This window comes from Daphnia pulex, chromosome 6 (genome assembly GCF_021134715.1).
Source record: "Daphnia pulex isolate KAP4 chromosome 6, ASM2113471v1".
NCBI lineage: Eukaryota > Metazoa > Arthropoda > Branchiopoda > Diplostraca > Daphniidae > Daphnia > Daphnia pulex.
The window spans coordinates 1,811,425-1,820,511 of NC_060022.1; positions in this window are offsets into that span (position 1 = coordinate 1,811,425).

Here is a 9,087-nt window from a genome sequence, read left to right on the forward strand (position 1 = left end):
AGAGACACCGCGTGTGGGTGTAGTACTTTAATAAAGTTGGGGGAAATACACATCGTGTAGCTTAAACCCAGCTGCGGGTGATGGATCGAATGATGTTAGCCCAACACATTTCCTGCGACACACAAGTTCCACCTCTGCTGGGCAATAGGCAAATGTGGCGTACAACATGTACATACTGTCCACACACCAGTCGGCACATGTATCGACCAGCACACAGCGAACGTGAGCCCTCACAGCGAATATTAGACCGTGCACAAGCAAGAGGAAATAATAATACAGCTCACGTAGGAAACCGAAACAGTTTGAACGGAGGTGGGAGTGAACAAGTGGACAAACAAGACAACTGTCGCCAGCCACAGAAAACTTCGCTCAGCATGCACACAGCCTTTCTAGAAAAGGGTGGCCCGGCACGTATAGATGGACCATTTGGCTGGCCGATTCGTGAATGGCACGAAAAACTTGCTCAACTTTCAGTCCTCCTCGCTCCCGTTGGGTTTTTTTTTTAACGTCGGTCTTTATCGTTTTCCATGGCGGACGCAAATCAAAACGACGGGTTTGTTTTTTCCTTTCCTTGTCCACCTTTTTCCGCTGGACCATATATATCCATTATACAAGCTCTCTATAGTACTTCCAAGTAAATATACAGCACGCGTGATTCGATATCAACGGGAATTCTCGACAGTGTGTAAATAGTTTTAGAGATGTGGTCAAACAAAAGAGTGTTGAATAACGGACGGCAATTGTTTTCTGGCTGGGCCAATGGCGAACGCTTTAAGTATCAACAAGCTTTTTCTTTTTTTTTCTAGGCCGATGAAATGTAGGTCAACGTCAGAGTGGTTTACAGTTTGAGTGTTTGAGAGTCTGTAGATATAATTTGAGATAACTTTATTTGGGTAGGTTGGGCATGGTTTGGCTGGACGACCATTTTCGGACGATCGGACTCGTGTTGCCTTTTTGCTGTGTTTATGCAGAGTCACAATCGCCGTGAATACTCTGGTGCCTCACGTCTTTGTCCGACGTGTTCCCACCCCCTTTTTCCGCTTTTGCATGTCATTGCATGTGTGAATGAAGGGATCCAGTGAATTCGGAGCTTATCCCTTGTGTGTTTGTGTGTGAATAGGAAATAGCGACTGATCAATTGCCCGTGTTTTATACAGCAGTTGCTCGAGTTGGTTCCTCAGAATGAAAATTGTTAAGGGAAACTCGATGGCATAATGTACAAGAACCCTGGACTTTTTTTTTAATTATTATTACGACGGTAGTTCATCAGTGCCGACTTGCCTCATGTATCCCCGTTCTCATTTGATTGATTTTGACTCTCTATTGATCTCCATTCTCGATATATCCTCAGGTTCGTTCGACATCAGAGGAAATCATAGCGATAGTTTCATTTTATGATACTCACCCAGCAGCTGACACATCTCTTGGCCAAATGAAATAGAAATAGGACCCCAGTGAGTGTATAGCACTGTTATACGGCAGCGCAAGCTTCATACTACCGCCAGTCTACGCAGCTATATACTTTGGGCAATTCCTTTTTCATTTTCGGTTGGTTGTCGGACAGAACCCAATTTAATAATGCATCATCTGGTCAGTACGTTGTCGAGCTCGTAGATTTCTATTTTATTCTCGGGTTCCGGAGTGTCTAAACTGTAACTATGAGATGCTAAAATAATCCCGATCTGTCTAGCGGATGTCGAGCGTGGGTGAGAAAACCGCTTATTTGATCGTTTTTGAGCAGTTTGGATTTACTTGGGGGTCGATTTTTAAATAATATCGATACTATTTTATTAAGCTAAAGCATAGCCAATTGTTAAACCTGTTTCAAATTTGTGAAATGTTTTCCTTGTTATTGTTTCTGAAAATTATTATTTTACTTAACCCATTTTAAAATTTATTATTTAGGGAAGCAACATCCTGTTTGATTGGAGAAATTCTCCTTTCTTCAAATCCCCTCTGTCCTCGTGTACACCCATCTAAATGTGGGGGTATTCATGAGGACACCCTTTTTCCTATCCTGCCTGGTGGGATTCAACTTTTAAACGGATGGATGAGCACTTGTGGATGCCTGGCCGTATTTCCCGGGTATAAAGGTAGGACACAATCTATCTCCTTTTTGAGTATTGGGTGGCTTCGGTTATAAACCGTTAGATAGAGTACGATTATTCCTGAGCTAGGCACTTGATTGGAACTATTCTCTCTTTCCGTTTTTGTTTTTCTCAGTGAGTTTTCTTTAAATAACTCATTTGAAGACCGACTGCAGATCAGGCTCTGTTTTGTACCCAACAGCTTTGTCAGTGGATGTAAACAATCAAACTCGAAAACACTTTAGTTTAACACTTCCAACAAATTGCAAGTAGAAACTTTTATGACCAAGAGGGACCTGCCGTGCCTCCTCTCTTTATTCGACTAGCTGCACACATGTCTGGTTCTAATATTATATTGTCTGGGTATTTCTAACTATTATAGGTATTCCCCCTAGTAACTAGAACCAAGTAGACGCTGATAATAAGAAAGCCAGGAGAAAGAGCTCTATTAATTATTCGGCTGTAATAATGCCCTGATGTACAATATTGGCTTTTTTGGGGGGAGGCGGTGTTTTTGCTCTACAACAGCAGGGGGGGATATCAACGGCAGTCTAGATACTACTCTACACTCTGATGACGAATATTACGAGCCTATTAATCGCACCCCGAATATAATACCACGTACAATATAAAAGAAATTCCGAGCTTCAGTCGTCTCACAGCTTCTACAGATACAATAAATGATACACACACACACACTGTACAAGGGTCCTATAATAACAGCTAATTAGTGCCGGCTTCCGAAAAAACAAAAAACAATAAAAAGCGGTTATTTACACAGCGCGCCGAGAGGCTCCATAGAGAGTGATGTGTCGTGTATGGTGTCACAGGCTGTGCTGCCTTTTCTTCTCTATCGATTTCGTCATTCTTGACTGATATTATATTTGTAGAGGGCGATGGTGGGGCCGGGTGAAACAATCACGGGAGCATCTTGGCCGGTCGCCGATTCCACTAAACGTCACACAGTGAATGTCCGACATATTTCTCTTTGGCCGTGGATCTTTATTGTAGACATCAACCAAGTCTATATACAACTATATGGCAGGCGTGTGCCTATCCTAAGGGGAAAAGAAGAAGAAGAAAAAAAAAAACTTATTTTTTTCAAAAGTGACAGCCGCCGAAATGCTCCCTATAGTCATCTCCGGTCTCGGTATAATAAATCGAGGAGGAAATATTGCGACTATATAGGCCCCGGCTCGGATGATCTTTTGCTCTTATATAGCCGGCCCATGCTGTGCTCCGCAAGTTCGACTTTTTTTTTGTTATTTTTCTGGGGAAAATGTCGGTGGCATTCAGCCAGCGCTGCCATCCTAATCCAACAAAATCACAAGTATACACAGTTTCTACGATATAGATAGTATGCTATTAGTTATAGTTCATTGTTCTCGTTGTCCTTTTATTATTATTTTACAGATCATTGAAATAATAATAATAAGGAAGGCCGTGCTGAGTTGTCGGAAATGATAGCTGTAGGTTTGCCAACTAAAAATAGAGTCGATAATGTGAAACTAGGAGCCTATAGAACTCGGATTCATAAGGCGCCAGGATCGGGCAGAAAGAAAAAATAATATTCCCCCGACTACCATTTCTAGGACGTCTCTCCGTAAACGTTGTTAAAATGAAACGGAGAAATGCCCGGTTACATCTCCGCTCTTTCGCATAAGTGTCTATTTTCAGCTGACATCATAAATCAAATTTCTTTTTTTTTTCCAAGAAAATTCTCTCGAAACTTTATTTTTTAAAAAAGGTGAAACGGTCATTATCTTTTTACCTATGTTTGGGTGGGGGTGGGGTCCGTATCCAGCTGGATGGCTCTTCTAGCCAGCAGCGATTATCTCACGGTTGGCTGGGCTCTACCAAGGTCAGATGCACACACACGTTGCCCAGGCGTGAGAACTAGCCCATATAGTATCTAGACAGAGCATAAAGGACCGGCTTGTCTTGTTCCCCGCCAGCATTCGTGTCTGGTCCGTGATTCGGCAACAGATCAATACCACCACTAGTCAAACTATTTTTGTTATCTATTGTCGGTCGTCTATACAGAACTACGAGAATATAAAAAACAGCCCAAAGCGCGTAGGGATAGTCTTGACAGTTTCTTCTCAACAATCTGCCAGTGGGGCCATCCGGCGTATATACAGTATGTGTTTGTACAACGCACAGCCCAGCTAGAGTGATCAGACGTGCAGAACTGCGCGACTCGACCTGAGAGTCACGCCAAAAGATTCCCGGAGCACGAATGCACCTCAAAGAGATGGAGACAGAGAATAAGATCCAGATAGATGTGTTGTGTGTGTGTCTCCCCTGTGGCCCTAGCAGCTTCGGTTTGGCCAAGCGAAATGAAGGATAGATTTTTCGTGTGCGATATACACACAGCAACATCCATGCTGCAAAGACATTTCTAAATATAGTTTGATGATACATATAATAAGACGTGAAACGAATAGGCATTACGTGATCCAGCAGTAGCAGCGCAACATGCACTCCGTCTTATTATGTATTTGGTGACCGAAAAATGATGACAGTCAGTATTACGCAGTGATTCATCAAAGCCATTTGCTGCTCGGGCCCTACAGGCGGTTTGTGCGGAGAGGCCAACAGGCGAGAGTCTTCGTTGGTTTTTCTTTTTTGTATGGATATTGTATTTCAGACCAGCAAGTAGATCTATATAATCGCATTATAAGCCTTGTGAGAAGTTCTTGGCATCGCCCAGCAGCAGCTAGTCACTCCCACACAACCAAAAAAGAAAAACCTTTTTTTCTTCTTCTTTCGTTGGAACGATAACGAAGAATAAATATCCCAGCAGATGTATAGGCGCTGGGCGCGAAATAACGGAGGCGAGAGCGGAAGGAAGTCGTGTGCACACCAACGCCGGCGCCGTTCTATATAATAACAAATCTTTTTCACCCATTCGCATCTAATGTGTCTATAGTTCTATATACTCTCTATAGAGACTGCTTCCTATATGTGATCGGGAGCATATATACTAGCAGACGATCGATCTCTCGGCAGCCAGTCGATCACATTTGATGAACGCGGGCGGGAGCTTTTCTTGATTCGGAAAATGATCGGGGAGAGTACGATTATTAAGGCTCTTGTGTAATATAGTGTATCTAGGGAACTAATATATAGTATCAACAGTAAGCGTGGCTTTATATTTGTGTTCATTTCACAGTCGGTTGGTTGAGGCGCAACCCAAAAGATATTATACCTCGTCTTGATGTCGGTAGACGCAATTCGTCTCGGTGATGGAGAGAATGTTCTTCCTCATCGGCTCCTGGGGCAACTTGTCAGGGTTGATGGATGTTCGGCTGCGAATAGAGAAGCCATAAAGCTATTAATGTTGCGTCATGAACGAATTAAGAACGAACGTGACTGCTCGTTTCTTTTTTTGTAGGGCCATAAATAATATCGAATGAATGTGAAATATTTAAAAAAATACGGAATCAAAGAAAAATGAAATGGGGAGGAAAAACTTTTTTGTTTTTTTTTTTTTTTTAATCAAGACGATGAGCTATTTTAATCTAAAATGGTTGGCGGTCGTGAGAAGAGAATGGGCTCTGGGTCTGTCGAGAGCCGAAACTTTTTCCTTTTTTGTTTGTTTTATTTTTATTTTGCCTCGCATATTTTTAGAGAGAGAGAGAGAGTTATAGTTAGTTCAAAGGTATACAGTCATGTATATAAAAGCACGTCGGTTTTCTTTGGTTCTTCATCCCAGCTGCTCCTTATGATTCTGTCAATATAAAGTCACAGACTGGCTGAACTCGAGCAGAGTTCCCGCACAGTCGTTCCTCACAAGAGTTTCTCTCTCATCGTGCAGGATTTTCGTTTCTCCTTTTTTTTTATATATTTTTTAATAGAAAGAAAAAAGTAAGAAATTCGCCGAAAAGCGAAACAGCGACATCTACAAGAGGGAGAGACTTTTTATCGTGAGAAGTGAATTTCTTCACAAGGCGAGAGACGTGAAACATTGATTATTGCATTTCCCGGACTCGTTGATTCGATTTCCATAAAATTTTTTTCTAGAAGATATCGAGGCTATAAGAAGGCCCTTTTGATAGTTTCTTTTCACCCTTCTATCAGCCCAGTGCCTTTGATAGAAGTAATATATAAGGAAATAAGATTTTCGGCGGGGTGGGGGGGGGGGAATCTAATATTATTAGTCTATGAGCCCCTGTAAAATAACATAAAGTTTTCATTTCAGTGTAAAAAAAAATATCGACATGAGCAATTGCGTCGCACCATATCGCTGGATATCTGCTGGGCGATGGACAAAGACGAGCAAATCCAATACGCTCGTGACTGGCGAGGTTCTTTTTCGTCATAGGAGGATCTTGAATAATAAGGAGTAGACACTCTTCTAAACTCTCTGATGGGTATTGACCCGTTAACCATTATGATTCAATCGAGTTAGAAAAGGGAAAGAAAAATTAAGGCTTTGATGCAGAGTCTTTGTAATTGGTTGTGTATCATTTGTCTTGTATTCCTTGCCGCACTGTGTAACCCTTTTCTGTCGGCAACGCACCCAAATGGAAATGTCAACAGTTTTTATTGTCCAGGCTAATTTACATAGTCACTTGCGCATTAGAGCTGGTGCCATCGAAATCCCCTTGTTCTTAGACTCGACGAATAATTTTGCAAAGTAATAAGCAAATCTGATTGCTGAAGTGACGTGGTTAAAATGGGAGCCAAATTTGAATAAGGAGTTTTATTTTAACTGTGAAGGCGCAAATATCTATTCTGCTTTTAATTCAACGCTGTGCGGTGTGGGCAGACAAACAAAATATGACACAATTCAACCAAGACCACACCTTTAAATTACCAAAGGGTACCAGGCCTTTGTGTTTAGTTTTCCATTGAACTAAAAATGTCAATTAAATTCTATTTCAAGGTGTGGTTGCTGTGCATTGGTTGCCGCCCCCTTGATTCATAAATCCAGGCTGCCGAATAACAAATTGGATTTAGGCCCGTCGCAGCGCCTATTCTGATTAAAATCCCGGTTCATAAATACTAGTTAGTTCAACAGAATATTCTTTAGTTTACCAATAAGATTACAAGTTAATCATGACGTTTGAATAACCTATATAGACAACTTTGATGAATCATTGAATCAGCATCTATTTAATCAGCTAAAATCGATTGCAGCTGAATTAAGGAGGCCCCGAAGGAATCAAATGCGACCAAAAATCATTTTTATGGATCGACGGGGGGTATTCAATTCAAGTTTTGGGTGCTCGATATGCCCAGTGACTCGTCTGCTGTGAGGCGCGAATAACATTTTGGACGCTTGCCACCGGAATCGGTTGAATCCCCTCTCGCCATCGAAATGGTTAGTGTGTATACGACTGGGCTGTAGCCTGGAGGGCTGTTGGCCTGATGTACACTCGGCAAATGGACGAACCGATGGTGGTTCTGGCCAAGGCAATGCACCCGGCTATATCTTTTCTATAGACTATCATTAGACCAGTCAGTGTGCTGCCAGGGCTATTCACTTAGTCATGCAAGTTTCACATTCCGTTTGATGGCAAGTCGAATAACGGAGAGAGACTGGCGGCCAATAAAATCAAAATAGTTTAGATTCTCGTAAAAAATGGAGCGACTCGATATAGTACATATCCGCCATACACACATGGACGGTCGCCTTTTCATGGCGACCGCGTTTGTAAGTTGGGGGGAGAAGAAAAAAAACACACTCAAGTGACTTCAAGTTACAAATTTATATCTTATTTGATTACCATTTCCTGCGTTCAGCCGTTTCCGTAATATGGCACTACATCAATCGGTTTCACCCAACTGCTGTGAAAGGGGTTACATTATTTATAGCCCTGAAAAAGAGCCGATATTGAATCTAACCCTTTTATTGATATGCCCAGCAGCCTGTATATTTGACCTATATCAAGTTTAAATTTTACAAAAGCGACTCCCACACACACACACACAGAGCCAGACACAATGGACGGAACGGAAATTGCATATAAACAATTGGAAAAAAAGGGGAAGTCGTAGCGGAAAGCAGCGAAATTCAATCGATATAGAAACAAAAGAAGATTTCCATGAAACATGGATCGACACAAGAGCATCAGCATCGAGATACAGCTCTTAAGGGCGAGTTGCGTTTCTGCTGCGCGTATACTGCACGAACGACTGTGTATAGCCTCCCCGCTCTGTTTCCCGACGAGATGTACTATCGATTGTTTCTTTTTTTTTTTCACGTCTACCTTTTCACCTTTTGCTTCAACTCACCGGGCACTACCGTTTCGCCCTTTTCGACTAGACGATGAAAAATATACACCGTAACATCTACGGGGAGTAATGTCTCCTCTACGCATAAACTAGACGACATATCCGACGTCTTATTCTCCATTCGGATATATTTTTATATATAATGCAGCGGCGACAAAGTGATTCTTTGAAGCCACTAAAGAGTGAAATTGAAGTTTGTCACGCGCACCTCGTCCCATATACATACGTCTGGAGAGCTGGAACTTCTTGAGACTCTTCGTATAGTGTTAAACTTCATCACCTTTGCGCCCTTGTTTCGTTCGAACAACTTGTGCGTAGCCTTCTTGTATAATAAGTCTAGATATGTATCTTTAGCTTGTTTTGGATTGCAGATTGAGTCTGCAACGAGCTACTAGTCCAATTGCGTTCAGAGTTTAAACTGCAAATTGTAGCATATTGTTTCAAGGGCTTCTCTTGTCGCATGTCACAGAGCAGTCAAACATTTCTTCACACATTGAAATTTCGCTCCTGTGAAAGCTTATTTCAAATGAAAGGAGCTTAGTTGGGTGTAGGTTCGTCACGAAATCTCCGATGAATAGGAGAAACATAATCCTTTTCTGTCCCGATGATTCCGCTTCACAGCACACTATTGAAATGGATTTTTCTTGGTAATTTATTCCACTTTCAGCGCTTGCTTTGACAGCTTTTGTATTTAATTATTTCATCTAAATATTCGCCACTTTTCATCGGTAGGTGGAGTTTCGTCGATTGTTTCTCT